This window comes from Pempheris klunzingeri, chromosome 4, assembly GCF_042242105.1.
Source record: "Pempheris klunzingeri isolate RE-2024b chromosome 4, fPemKlu1.hap1, whole genome shotgun sequence".
Classification (NCBI taxonomy): Eukaryota; Metazoa; Chordata; class Actinopteri; order Acropomatiformes; family Pempheridae; genus Pempheris; species Pempheris klunzingeri.
Genome location: NC_092015.1, coordinates 2741584 through 2756602, shown reverse-complemented (window position 1 = coordinate 2756602; position 15019 = coordinate 2741584). Strand labels below are relative to the sequence as shown.

Genomic DNA, 15019 nt, shown 5'->3' with positions numbered 1-15019 from the left:
ACACAAATGTGTGCAAGTATAACAAACAGCCTCACGGAGCCTCTCTGGCATCCACATGCACATTCCAGCCATTACATGGTAAAGCTAGGCCACGTCTGCCGGGGGCTGTGTGTGTGTATGTATGTCGGACATTCATATTCATTACCATATCTATTTTCATCCAGGCTTTCCCTACTTTTTAGTTTTATTCCTATACATGCCGAGGCTACCTCAGTAAGCAGATCATCTGAATTATAAAAAAACATTTGATCTAACGGCAGAATATAACAGTGAATTAAAGAAAAGAAAAGAAGAAAGAGGCAGTCAGCCCAGTGGACGTGAGCAGATTGATCAGTGATGATGGAAAATAGCCTTGCATTAAGGCAGGGACAAACTTTGTTTCTAAAAAAAGGTGCCACCTTACCCACCTGGCAGTGTCGGCTTATTGGCTTTTAAAGTGGCAGCTTCAAAGATCTCAGGTTTGCTCTCTTTGGCGGTGATGAGCGGTAATTACAGGTGTGTTTTTGTCCCCTCACTGATGGTTTTCACTGTTTGTCTTTAGCTGAACGTCAAATTAAGTTTCTTTTTCTTTGGATTTGCACTTGTTCGCAAAGTTTCACCACCTGTAGTTTATTCACAACTCAGCACAGACCAGAGAAAACAGTACGCCGCTTCCACCTTCCCTCTCTGGCAGAACAACCACTGCTGGTAACGGACGCCACTCATTATTTTACCCATGAATGTCAACTGGACACCCAGTTTTTAAATAAGAAATAATACTGCAAATGCACAGGCTTTCATCAGTGGGCCATAGACTCAGTCACCATTGTGTTAACTCATTTGACGGACATTTACCTAACTGAAAATCTTCGAGATTGCCACTTGAAGTCATGTTTGAAGCAAAAATGCCAGGTTCCAGGTTCTTAAAGGTGAGAATTTACATACTTTACTTTACTTACAATACACATAACCACATGTCTTTGTGTTTTAGACTGTTGGTGAGAGAAAAAAAAGAGATCACTGCAGGGTTCTGGGAAAATTGTAATAGACATTTTTCACAAGAGAATAATTAGCAGATAATTAAAAATGAAAATATTAATTAGTCGCAGCGATAGACTGGAGTGTTATAATTGGATATTATCTCTGGGGAGACACATGAGACACATGAAACGACAAATGAAAATGAAACTGCCTCAGTTTTAGCTCATAGGTACCAAAACTGTGTGTTATTCATTGTGTGTTCGCACACGTCAAGTTCAACTCGACGGCTTATTGATTCTGCAAATACTTGACTTTTCTTTCTTATTATACTTTGCCGATTTTTGCTGCATCACACAAACACAAACGCAGGCTGATTCTCTCTCTACCTCCGATCTTGTTAAACATTTAGCTGAGCTTGCAGACCCAGCAGGGGGGGATCCGCCCCAGTTGTAGCCCAGGAGAGTTCAGTGTCTCTGGGCACGGCAAGGCAACAGAGCCCCTGCCTGCTCCTGGAGCTCACGCTGTTACAACACACACACACACACACACACAACACTGTGGGACTGTCAGTACACACATGGTGGTAATAACCTGTGTGTGTGTGTGTGTGTGTGTGTTAATATGGAATGAGGCAGGAGATAAATAGGGTTGTTAGCAGGAAGAGACAAAGAGAAAAGGAGACAGATGAAAGGAGGAGGTGGAGATGTTACCACAGCCTGCTGGCCAAAAACACTACAGACGAACAAAAGAAGAAGAAAGACCCGGAGCCAACTGCATCTGATTTCTTCTGAACACCGAAACCCTCGTAGCAGCTGTGTGAAGTAAGGAAATAAACGGCAGAGAGACTGAGCAGGTCTAACTGGAGAAGACAGGGCCGGACCAGAGAGAGAAAGAGGGGTGTAAGTGTCTGTCTGCAGTCGACTCCGACATAACATCGTCACGGTAATGATGAGACGAACCCCAAGGCCTCGACTTCAAATGTATATTTTAACATATTTAACCCGACACACGTGAAAGGATGCATAGACGCACACACACACACATATATATACATGTAAATCCCAGCATACACACACAACCTCACACAGTCTATTTTCAAGTTCAAATGCACATAGTCTCCACACACACACACACACACACACACACACACCAACCACACCCATTATAATTTCTCTTTGAAGCTCTAACTGCAGGAGAGTCCCTGCTTTGCGCTGCTCATCCTGACTGTTCTTCTGTATTTAAGATCATTTAATCTTCATTCGTCCTGACTGATAAAAAGCTGCAGCCTTTCTTTACTCACTTTATTTACTTTTTATCTTAATACTGCTTTGCTTTTACTTAAAGGATATTTTAACTTGCATTTTTGTTATTGTAAACATATTATCTAACAATTTTTGTGCTGGTATCCAAAGCCTGGTATATTATTATATTATTATATTATTCCACTGTGCCATAGAGCTCCATTGTCCAAACGAGACATGCTTCTTCATCACCACGAGCACACACACACACACACTTTAGTTTATTTGGACTCAGTCCCACACACGCTGCACTGCTGCCCCAAATACTCACTAGAGCGCCAAATGTGAATTAATCCGCCACTGGAAATAGTCCCCAACAAATGCTCTGTTACCTCCTGTTTGAGTATTCACCACTTTTTAAAAAGAATGAATCATTTTAATTAGGAACCAATGAGCTTGGAGCAGAATGCCACAAGCAGGAAGTCAGAAAGTGCTGAGAGACGAACCAGCAAACCAATAACTATTTGACAATAACAAAATTATAGATTAACACCAGCGCATCCTTTCAACCCATTTCAGACATACTTGGAATAAACAAACATGTTTTACCAGTAAGAGTTTATAGTAAGATATTTTAAAGTAATGGAAGTTTCTGCTACATCACACACACACATACACACACACACACACACACACACTTACCACTTTCATTAATAATCAATCACATCTGAGAGGCAGAAAGTGTGTGTTTTAAGGCTGTTCAGCACAAAGCTTGAGAGTCTTTTGTCAGGTGGCAATCTGTGTGTGTGTGTGTTTGGGTGTGTGTGTGTGTGTGTGTGTGTGTGTGTGTGTGTGTGTGTGTGTGTGTGTGTGTGTGTGTGTGTGTGTTTGGGTGTGTGTGTGTGTTTGGGTGCGGGTAGAGGGACAGATGGTGATTTTGAAGAGGAGAACGTGGCCAAACAAAAATAAAGGATAGATGCAGAGAAAGAGAGGAGAGAGCGAGAGAAGAGGAGAGGAGAGGAGAGGAGAGGAGAGGAGAGGAGAGGAGAGGAGAGGAGAGGAGAGGAGAGGAGAGGAGAGGAGGGGAGAGGGGGATGGTGGTTTTCTTCTGCATGAACGAAGTGCATGACGAGCCTGGCTGGGATGGGGCGAGAGAGAGAGAGAGAGAGAGTAAAGAAAATAAGAGAATAAAAGAAAGAGAAAGAGAAAGAGGATGAGAGAGTGCGTGACCAAATAACAGATTGCATCTTAGTAGGGGGCAAGTACACACACACACACACACACACACACACACACACACACACACACACACACACACACACACACACACACACAGCAGTGTTCAGTGCCTTGCCCGAAGGAACATCAACTGTAGAGCATAATCTGTTCAGATCATGTCAAAATCCCACTCATTTTACCCACAATCCTTTGTGTTTCTTGTGGTCGGCTCAGATTAACGATCAGTTCTCTTATCAGAAAGCTGGTTAACTTTCAGGCGCCTGAGTTGCTGTTTACTAGTTGAATCGTATCTTTCCCAGCTCAGCGTGTGTGTAAGCGATGAGTCATTTTTCAGCTCCTGAACTCAGAGGATTTGCTGCCTTTATTTTGTTTTTGTTTCATATTATTGTAAAATTATATTCTAATTTGGACTGTGGCAGGAAATGTTATAGACCAGATGATTAGAGGATCAATCCAGAAAATAATCAGCAATGACGGCAACATAAAGCCGTGAAAATATTCTAAATATTATAATATAATACTGACAGACTGACTGTGGTGGTTACGTGTTGCTTTGTGAGTGACATTCATTCACTTTAAAGCCTAATTGGAGCATCTAGACTGAATCACAGCTCTTTAAAAAAAACATTTTAGTTGAATTTCAGTCCGGATAAAAGCATCCTGAGTCCAATGTTACTACAATATCTCACGACATGTTATCTCAAAGCTTTCATCATCAATAACTTAAATGGCAGGTCATAAAAAGATTCAACCAAACCAGGCAATCCTGCATTTAAGTTTTTATTTTAATGAGTTTGTTCAAGTGTCACACTGGGGTAGCAACTAATGATGATAATTAATCTGTCAATCATTTTGTTTCTTAATCTATAAAATGTCAGAAATTGATGAAAAATGTTGGCCTATGTTTCCCTAAGACCAAAGTGATGTCACTGATCACACACACACACACACACACACAGAGGATGTGATTAACTAGCTATCCGTCTGTCTGTGTGTGCAGCACATTGATTATGCAGGTTATTGTAATCAAGGCATCTCATCCCAGAAGCCCAGACACACACACACACACACACACACACACACACACACACACACACACACACACACACACACACACACACACACACACACACACACACACACACACACACACACACACACACACACACACACACACACACACACACACACACACACACACACACACACACACACAGAGAGGGACACCCTGCTCCGTACAACCATCTGTCCAGCCCCGCCTCAGCATATTGTCTTCAGGGGCCAACTGAGGCCACAGTGAGTGTGAGTCAGATCCAGGGGATCCGTGCTGCTTAAAAAAACATACATAATCAATTTGGTTCACTACCTACTGAGACAATTTGGGCGGTGTGTTCCTGCTCTGCACCGTCCTCAGATCATTTACACTTCACTCAGCGTAGGGCTGCCCCTTAAATGAAGATGATTTGAATAATCGCTCGAGAGGAGAGTCGAGTCACTGCCCTTCTTTTTGAGCTGCGTAATTGAACACAGAGTAAGGAGGGAAGGAGCTCGTCAGCCTGTAAACATTCACAAACTCACACAAAACTTTCCAAACTGCAAAACTAACTGAGATGGAAACGGAGGAAACCACTTGTACGACAGTGTATGATGTAACGATGAGTACTTATAAAATATCAACCAAAGGCGCACGACAAATTAGAAAACTTTAGTTAACACTCACTTTTTAATGAGAGTTTCAAAATAAGAATCCATCTCGTGCTGTTAAATTGATACACATGTGGCTGCAGACCCATATTTAATGGGATCTGATTTCAGGGATCCCCATCTGATCAGATTTAGTTATTCCACAACTGTCTGTACTGTAGATTGTCAAATGGACAGTGAAACCTTATAGTCTTATACATTCTGTCATTCGGCTAACTTTGTTTTCTGTACATACACCTCACTTACTTCTAAATATACAATCATAATAAAGACTTACAGCTTACATTCATACACACACAGTAGAAAGTGTGAGTGTGTGCAGAGTACAATGGCAGAGGATGAGCACAAACTCAGGGACATTGTTGTCAAACAAAAGGACTGAGTAACTGAGTTTCAGACACACTTTGAAAAACGTGGAACGGAAATTGTTATGTCGTCAAACTCTTCGTCCAATTTCCTTATTCTGTGGGTCACTTCTGCTCCTCCTCTCTCATTGGGTTAACTTCTAGTCAATGAAATAGTCGTGAAATTGAAATACGACTCCCCCGAGGATCCCCGGACCGCAGGCTGAGAACCACTCATCTATCAGATGTTGGGATATTTCACAGGATAAGGGAAAACTTGGATCTGCTGGCGGCGCTAGAGGAAGAGTCTGTGAACGTCTCTGAATGTCTAAATCAAAGTTCATGGCACTTAGTCGTTGGGACGGCACGAAAGCTTAGTAAGAAAGACTAAAGCAGGACTAAACTTGAGGAAGAAATCAGACTCGAGGAGGCGAGGAGGCGAGGAGGCGAGGAGGCGAGGAGGCGAGCGTCAGTGTCAGCGAGGCAGAAACATCTGAATTCAGAGTGAGTGAGTAGCTACTACACCCCCTCTGAACCTTTGGAGGCTGACTCACAATCGTGGAAACAACGTGTGATGGGATGAGCTCAGGCTTCACTGCTCTGCTGGACAAACTGGGTTATAACTGATTATAATCCTTTCTGTACTCGCTGTCAAACTGAAGCACCGTCACTGCCTCAGTCATTTTACCCCTGTTTGTGTCCATCGTGCACTTTGTGATGCAACTCTGACATTTATGAGAGCAGGAAAACAGAGAAAGTCTACACATATTTGGAAAATACAGAGACAATTCTGTGGGCTAATCACGCCACAGTGACATCTTCATTTATTTATTCATGACAAATAAAAACATTTTAGGCTGTAAGTGCAATAGCACGCTGCCCTCTCCATTCAGCTGGTGTAATTCAATCCATCAGAGCTCATGGGGAAAATCCAGCGTCTGTCTGTTTCCTCTCCCTCTTCCGCTCTATCTACGACACCAGAAAGTATCTAAAGTGACAGTCCTGCAAAATGAAACCCTTCCTGGTCATCTCACGTCCAAACATCCAGGATCTCATGCCAGCTCCCTCGTTTGTGGGCAAAGTTTGGATGTAACACACACACACACAGGATAAAACGATCATCACTGACGCCCATGTTTGTTCCTGACACCCTGCGTTTGTCGGGTCAGGTTATTAGTCTGAAGGGTCATGATGGGTGTGTGTGTGTGTGTGTGTGTGTGCCTCTAAAGATCAAGTACTCAACTACAAAATAATCACCAACAACATGGACTCCAGTACGAGAGGCTCCCTGTGAGAAGAGCCACAACACACACACACACACACACACACACACACACACACTACAAAATCCAATAAAGAGCTGGCACACACACACACAGCTCTACATAATCGATACAGACATGGACTACAAGGTCACATTTAGACCCCCGACTGGGAGACCTGATGTTTCAGCCCTATACTGACCTTCACACACACACACACACACACACATTTGTTGGTATTAGTTATTGCTCACTGCACTTCACACTTCAACCAGTGCCAAGTGTACAAACATATTATATTCTAACAACTTCTACCTGAATGACAGTTCCTTTTCCTCTTTATAGGTTATCTGAACATATAAACAACACAAAATAATTCCCCCTGCTCCTGCAGTCAGTGTCTGTGACTGATTGACTGTCTGACTGAGACCTGAGAGCTGCAGGGGGAATACCAGGAAGAAAGGTGTGAATATTTGACCAGTAGTATATGACATGTACCATCTTTATGATCCCTGAATTTGAACATGACAGACAGCCCTGATGAAGTATTTATAGCAGGACTGTTTCCTCATTTTGTTTGGTTGTGTACCACACCCCCCCCCCCCCACTTTATCTGCTGATGTAGACGTGTACTGATAACAGGCAGAATACACTGTAACTACACGACAAAAGGCACGAGCATTAAGAACATGGATGTAACCTCTGTTTAAGGTGAAGGAAGAGGCTGAAATAACAAGAGGGAAAGAGCATTACAGAAGCTCTTAATGATTTTTCAACCAAGCCTCGTTGACTCACATAATAGCAAAGGTCTGAATCAGCGGCTGCCATTGGTCAGTGTTGACTCACTGCCTGTGAGTGATCGGCCGTCCAAAGCCGACTGGTTTAACAAAAAGAAGAGCTGGAGCTGGAAGAGTTAGAAAATACCAAGATGAAGGGAAGAAGGAAGGAAGGAAGGACGTTTAGAAGCAGGGGAAAGGAGTATGTGAGACAAAGACAAAAGGTAGAAGTAAGAAAATGCATAAAAGGGGCCAGAAGTCAAAGAGAAGAGTGAAAATAAGGGATGTCCTGATCAAGTTTTTCTGGCTCTGATCCCAGTCCAAGTCCTTCAGCCAGACGGGATACAAACAGGAGGAAAAGTCCCTGATGACGCTGCAGAGAGTCAAGCTATAATATTTTGACCATTGGACATTCAGGATCCACAGATCAGAGTCAGACACATGAAGAACACATGAGCGGCACAACAAGCACAACACAAGACTCAAAAGTCAGACGGACAATTTGTTGCTGTGTTTAAAAGGTTTGAACACTTGAACTGTGATTCATGTTCATTTTGAAGATTTTCTACTTGAAATGATATGAATGAAAGTCTGACGAGGCGCAATCAGCTGATCTGTTAGAGATGGTTGAACTACAAAAAGTCATACAGACGATGCAGCAAAATGCTCACACTGTAGTCTGTCTTAGAGGAGAGCAACATTAGCAGGCTGAAAATACAGTAAGGTTCAGGATCTGCTTTATTTTAGCTATAACGTCCATTAAAATGAGCCTGGATCGTCCTCTGGTTCTTCCTCTCCTCTTATCTGGGTCTTCCTTTCATGTTTCACAAGAGATGTCCAGAGCTCAACCTGACATATTCAGACAAAGATGTTAGGAAGCACGAAAGAGAACAGCCAAGAGGGGAAAAGCAGGATAAAGACAAAGAGGACGGCTGTGACAGACGAGAGGCTGGAGGAGAAAAAGCGTTCGATCCAATCCCAGAGTGCATTGCAGAGCTTTAAGTGGCAAGTCCTCTAATGATGTTAATAGGCTTAATGCAAAGATACACACACACACAACCATCAGAAACAGTTAACACGAACACACACTCCACTCTATAGTGTACCATGACTGGAACACACACACACACACACACACACACACTGCAGTGGGAAAAGCATAATGTGAGCCATAAACATGTTGGATGCATTATACAGGACATCACACACTCACACACTCACACACTCACACACTCACACACACTCACACACACACACACTGCAGTGGAGATAAATCAGTCCTGGCGTCCAACAGATTGCATCCCTGCAGAAGGAGGTCGTTACAGTCTGTTTATTAGAAAGCAGCAGAAGTGCGTGTGTGTTTCCTATACAGTAGATGTTATATAGTACTGGGGGGGGGGGGGGGGGGGGTATCCCTCTATACTACTGGATGTCAAACGTTGCTTCTCTTCGGTCGGTTTTCACATAAGAAACTCACCCACTCATCCCTCCGTGTCCCTTACGAGCCCCCGTACTTAGAAACTCCTGCCTCATTTTCATCTCTCTCTCTTCCAGCTGGTGCTCAGATCTGCCAGCCTCAACAGGTCGATACCACAATTAAGTCAAAGACTAATAATTAATTAGAATGAGTGGTAACAAACTAAATCAGACCCACAGCAGGAAAATACAGGACTTGTTGCTCTATATTACCAAACATAGATCAGAAATGTGTGGGGTGCTCATGGAAAACAGAAGACAATCCAGGCACTTGGAATATAAAACTGTAACAACGAGGAGGAAGCTCTAAAAAGCCTTTAATCTAAATCATAAAAAACAAAACATGTTTCCACTACTTTCAGCTTGGATGGCAATTTTTTTATATTGCAATTTTTTGTAATTCGATATCAGGATCTATTGTGATTTCTGTGTTGTGGTGTAAACCAGCTCGGACAGAGCAAGTGAAGGCAACGTTTATGTGTGTTTACATCCACATACTTTGGACTTAAAATGTGAAGATGCAGGTAATTTCCTCCTGGATGTCAGACAGGCTGCAGTTGTGCACACTCACAGACCTCTGTATGGGCTAAAATATCAATTCAGGCATTAAAAGTGATTTAGGAATTACTACCATATGATACTTTAGGGAATTTTTTTCCCATCCAATCCGGGCAACAGCCAATGAGAGGAGATCACATGAGTCCAGATAATTACATGACAGGTGAAACAAATTGAAAATAATGAACAAAAAAAAAGAAAAGGATGAGCTGAGATTACACAGAAATATTCACATGTACGTCATAAATGGGAAACAAGTAAGAAGGTTTAAAAGTGCTCAAGTAGTTTAAAAGGTTTTATGGTTTTGTTCTCAGAAGACTGGACAGACGTGGAAGATGTTGGGATGATTCTTTTAAATTAAAAACTGCATGAATCTGTTTCCTGTAAGGAAATGTAAAGGGTCAAATATACATTTAAACTCTTTATATTCTCACAGCAGCTGAACGCTTCGACTCTCTCTCTCTTTGTCTCTCTCTCCTTTCATTCTTTGTCTTCCCCTCATCACATCAGCCATCGCTCCGTTTAATCGGTCTGGAAAGTTTTCTGCTAGCAGCTACTTATCATGTGAATATGTGTGTGGAAGAAGGAAGAAATAATAAAAAAAAGATTACAAAAAGACTGAATGAAAAGAGGAATAAAAAAAAAAAAAAAAAAGAGGAATCTCTCCGGTCTGAGTGATCCAACAATGAGCGAGCACGAAAAGAAGAGCAAGACAAAAGAGGACAAAAAGGGAAAGTGAAACAGTGACTAAGTGGAGCAGCGGGAGCGAGAGACATGCTGAAAGAACACAAAGTAGGAAGAGAGAGAGAGATACCGAGAGAGAGCGGGAAGGGGGCAAGTGGGGGCCAGAGGAGAATAAAGAGCGACGGATCAAAGAATAGAAAGAAAGCTGAGCAGCAACACGAGTCCGCTGGAATTTAGACGACACCATTTTTCCCTGGATAAACTGAGAGCTCACTCCCTCTCTCGCTTTATTCTTTACATTAACCCTTTGAACTACATGTCCTACGTTGGTGTTTTTGCTTATTGTGGCGTCATTTCTTGGAGGATCTTCAAATATTTTATATCTCTAAAATCTGCACAGCCTCAGCTAAAAGGTTGTGAACGTCAATAATTGATAAAGGTATTTAAGTTGTGCTATATGTTAAAAAATACAGAAATCAGACGTGTTTTTTTCATTAAATCTGACTAAATAAAGACACAAAACATATTGATAACAACAGTGAATGTAGAAACAGAAACTAAAGATCTGTGAACCCTCCAGAAGAGATTTGAACTATTTCCATATTTTACTTTCTGAGCGAGGCTCATTTTTATGAGCAGAGAGCGACGGAGATTTGATAGAACAGAAAGATTTCCCCAGAGCCTCCATTGGTGTTTCTGCTTATTATACACACTAACTAACTAGCACACACACACACTATAGACCTCCACTACACACTAACACACTGACTAACTAGCACACACACACACTATAGACCTCCACTACACACTAACACACTGACTAACTAGCACACACACACTATAGACCTCCACTACACACTAACACACTGACTAACTAGCACACACACACACTATAGACCTCCACTACACACTAACACACTGACTAACTAGCACACACACACTATAGACCTCCACTACACACTAACTAACACACACACACACACACACACACTATAGACCTCCACTAACTTTTTTACTCTACACACTGAGGATCTGGATCTTTGAAAATGGTCCTCATCTTTACTCGACCAAAAAAACAAAGCAAAAAAACTGCCTTGTTATAAGTTTCTCAGTTGAACTGAAGATCTTTGACTGTCGGTCCAAACCAGAAACATTTGAAGGCGTCACTGTGGACTCCAGGAAACTGAAAAAGACATTTACCAACATAATAATCAGCAAATTAATCTAGAATAAAAATAATGGCTATATGCAACGCTACTTCAGACCTGGTTGAGATCAACATTATGCTCATAAGGTTTGGACACGACTAACATTTTACAACCACTAATAACTAGTGATGATACCAAAGTTTCAATGTGGAGATGAGAACAATATCTTTTAAATAGCTTTGCTATAAAAACCTATTTTCATTTGCCAAAATAAGCTGAAAAAGGTCTCAGGCAGCCAGACAACAACTTGTCAAAACAGAAGACATAATTAAAATCAGCTAAATTAAAATGCAAATCAGGAACTGTCTGATTAAAGAAAAAGCAAACAAGACTACAAAACTAACCAGACATTCAACGCAGGCTTTCAGCAGTTAATAGGTCACGATACTACAAACACATAACGGTTGGTATTATTATTGCTATTAGCTAAATACAAAAAAACTACTTATTTTGAGATAAAGGCAAGTTAACAATGAATATCGACCTACAAATCTATGTTCAATACCTTGAAAACAAGAAGCTCTCCAGTAAATATTAAAACAGAAGATCCCTATGTGCATGTGATGTACAGTCCAGGTGTGCGTGCTTTTTGTTCTCATACACAATAGTTACAGTACATGTGTGTCTGCTATGTAGCTTTTATATGTAATGTGATTCTCAGCCCAGCCCTGAAGACACACACACATAATCCATCAGCTTCATATTACATATACCTGAAAAGAGTGATACACCTGTCTCAAAGGCATTACTCACACACACACACACACCATAACAACTTTCCCAGCTGGGTAAAGCAGATGTGGGATTTTCCTTTACTGTGAATTATTCAAGTAACAAATTCAGTCCAAACTCTGCACGTGTAAAACAAATTATTATTAAATGATACCATACCATATTATATCACAGCTCAGAACATCCCTGGGTATCTTCGAACCTGTCACACACCAACATGTTCACACCATCTCACGGTGGGTCGAGCATCACGACATTTGCCACGACATGATAGAAAGTTTCCACCTCTACTGCGTTCACACTACAAGCAGCAAAGCTACAAAATGACCCAGCATGGCCACCTACATACGCGCCGAGCCCCTGTTGAAGTGTTGTTGACTGTGTAAATATCCCCCCCCACACACACACACACACACACATGGAGGCATTCAGAGCTCACACATGTGTACAGACAAAGATGCAGTACATAAAAAATGCATAGCAAAACCCTCCGAGTGCCTCATGAGCACAGTAAACCCCCCCATCACACACACACATACACACACATTTATACAGGTGTGCTGAGGGGGGGGAGGGCGAGGGCGTTACCATCCCTCATCCACCAGCTGTCAGACTCCGCCCCTCCCCAGCCCCATTACTATGGCAACCCCATAAATAATGGAGGCTGCAGTGCATGCTGGGAGCCACAGATGCAGGCCAGAGAGGCGGACTCCCATTACAGTCCACTTACATGATGCGAAACACTCTGGTTTCACTCCACTCAGGTGCTGCAGCACGTTTCCTCTGAGACGTGACAAACGATCTAATGAGCAGCGTGTCTGCAGGGCGACCAAAGCCAATGACTGAGAAAATTAATCCTTGAAATCACTGTTGCAAGAGATGAAGAAATGCTTGTGTTTAACAAACACTCTCAGCATCTTGGATAAAACAACACAATCAGCAGTCAGTAATTAACTGGCTGCTGCTTAATGTCTCATTAAATGTGGTTGTTTGGCTGCAAAGTCGTGGAGAATTTAGCAGTTTAGAATTAAAATAATGCCAAATGGGAAGAAAAACAAGGCTCTCAGTAACTCTTCCTAAACAAGTTTTTCATCCCAGTGTATTTAAAGATGCACCAACATAGATCTAGCTTTAGGTTTTGACCTCTTGAAAACATATAACCTTCAGACATCTCCACGTCAGACTACTTTAGTAGAGGAACTAAAAAAGCGGAGGATGGAGAACTTAAGTTGGAGACAGAAAACATCTAATAGTACGAATATAATCTGATGAGGCCTGGAGATATCAGAGGATGACCAGCAGCTCGAGGTCCTGATTAGAGGTCTATATTTCAATAGTTCAATATTTTATGACCCCAAAACTGAAATGTATGCAGTTTTCAGGGACAAAACAAAAGCTGGATGCAGTATGGAAAAAAAGATTTTCATATTTGCAAGAAGAGAACTAGTCAGTGTGGCTGTACCGCCCCCACCAGTTATGTGAAGATGTAAATCACTGTTTTGCATGGAGAAAAGAGGAGGCGCAGTCTGTTATAGCCTAGCTTGCTAACCCCAAGCAACCAGCCAAACAGTCTGTTGTTTTACTTTTTAACAACTTCATCCTCCGCTCCGTAAATCCACCCACAAAGCGCCCGGCTCTCATCCCCAGGAGAGGACAGCAGCACACCGACTGTACACCTCTGCTGTTCACAAAGCCTGTTTATTAGTAGCAAAATATTAGTCGGTGATATCAGCTGATTAATCCAAGATCATCTCATTTATATGCATTCATTATGTGTTAATAGAGATTAGCCAAAATGTGGCCTAGTTGTCAGATATCAGTTATCCGAATATCCACTGGCTACACAGCACATTGGTCCACACACACCTAAAATTGTTGTCAATCTATAGACGATAACATTTAAAAAAACACAAGTTCAAATCCAAAGAAAAAGAAACTAATTTGACGTTCAGATGAAGGCAACCACCTGTAATTACTGCTTATCGCCACAGGTGCCGCCAAAGAGAACAAACAGAGATCTTTGAGATTGTTATTTTAACTTGATAAATGTAGGAATTAAGGAAAAATAACCAGAATCAAAATCACAGACAACACTGCATCCACGTGAATCCAATTAAGTCTTAACGCAGTCACTCCAGAAAACAACGTCAATCTGTGCAGTCAGCAGAAGCTACATCCGCCTCAGTCACTGGGACAGTTTGGATCTTCGACCACCACAGAAACCACAGAACAGACTCCAGAGCCACAACCGCCGCAGAGAGTTACACCAGCCGAGCTTACCTGTCACTGTCGTCTCTGGGTCGCTGCTCTCACAGAAAGGCAAAGACGCGGCTTCAACCTGCAGCCTGCACACAAACAGAGAGTGACAGCTGTTCAACACATTGTCACTTTCTAAAATCAGGTCCAGCAATTAAAACAATTTCACTCAGTCCACTTGCTAATAACAGACACAGGAATAAATCCTTTTGTCAGTCATCAGGATGTGGATCACTACTCACCATTACTCTGAACATTAAGCTTATTGCAGTAATATGTGAGCCAACATTTCTTTCAGTGCCTGTTTCTTTCTGCAGAACTATTAAACAGTTTTCATTTACAGGCGACAAAATGCTACCAAAGGTTAACAGCACTTGCTGGGTTGTTAGTATTTTATGGCCCTTAATAAAATCCCATTTTTATGCAGTCAACAGTGATGAAACAGAAGGACGTGACAATGACTGCACTCAAACGTCACTAGGAAGCATGAATGAGGTGATCACAAGGAGAGGCGTTTGGTATTTTCAGCACAAGTGAACATGGTGAGAGATGATCGATGCACGTGTTGAGCATGTTCGT

General features: G+C 41.9%; 1 protein-coding gene across 1 annotated transcript in view; it reads right to left on the bottom strand.

Moving 5' to 3' along the window:
• Positions 1 to 14639, bottom strand: part of pak1 (p21 protein (Cdc42/Rac)-activated kinase 1) — a 46945-nt gene extending 32306 nt beyond the window's left edge. Inside the window, exon 1 of the mRNA XM_070828769.1 lies at positions 14465 to 14639. The gene's annotated coding sequence lies outside the window, so the exon portion shown is untranslated. The remainder of the gene's footprint in view (positions 1 to 14464) is intronic.
• Positions 14640 to 15019: the final 380 nt, after the last annotated feature.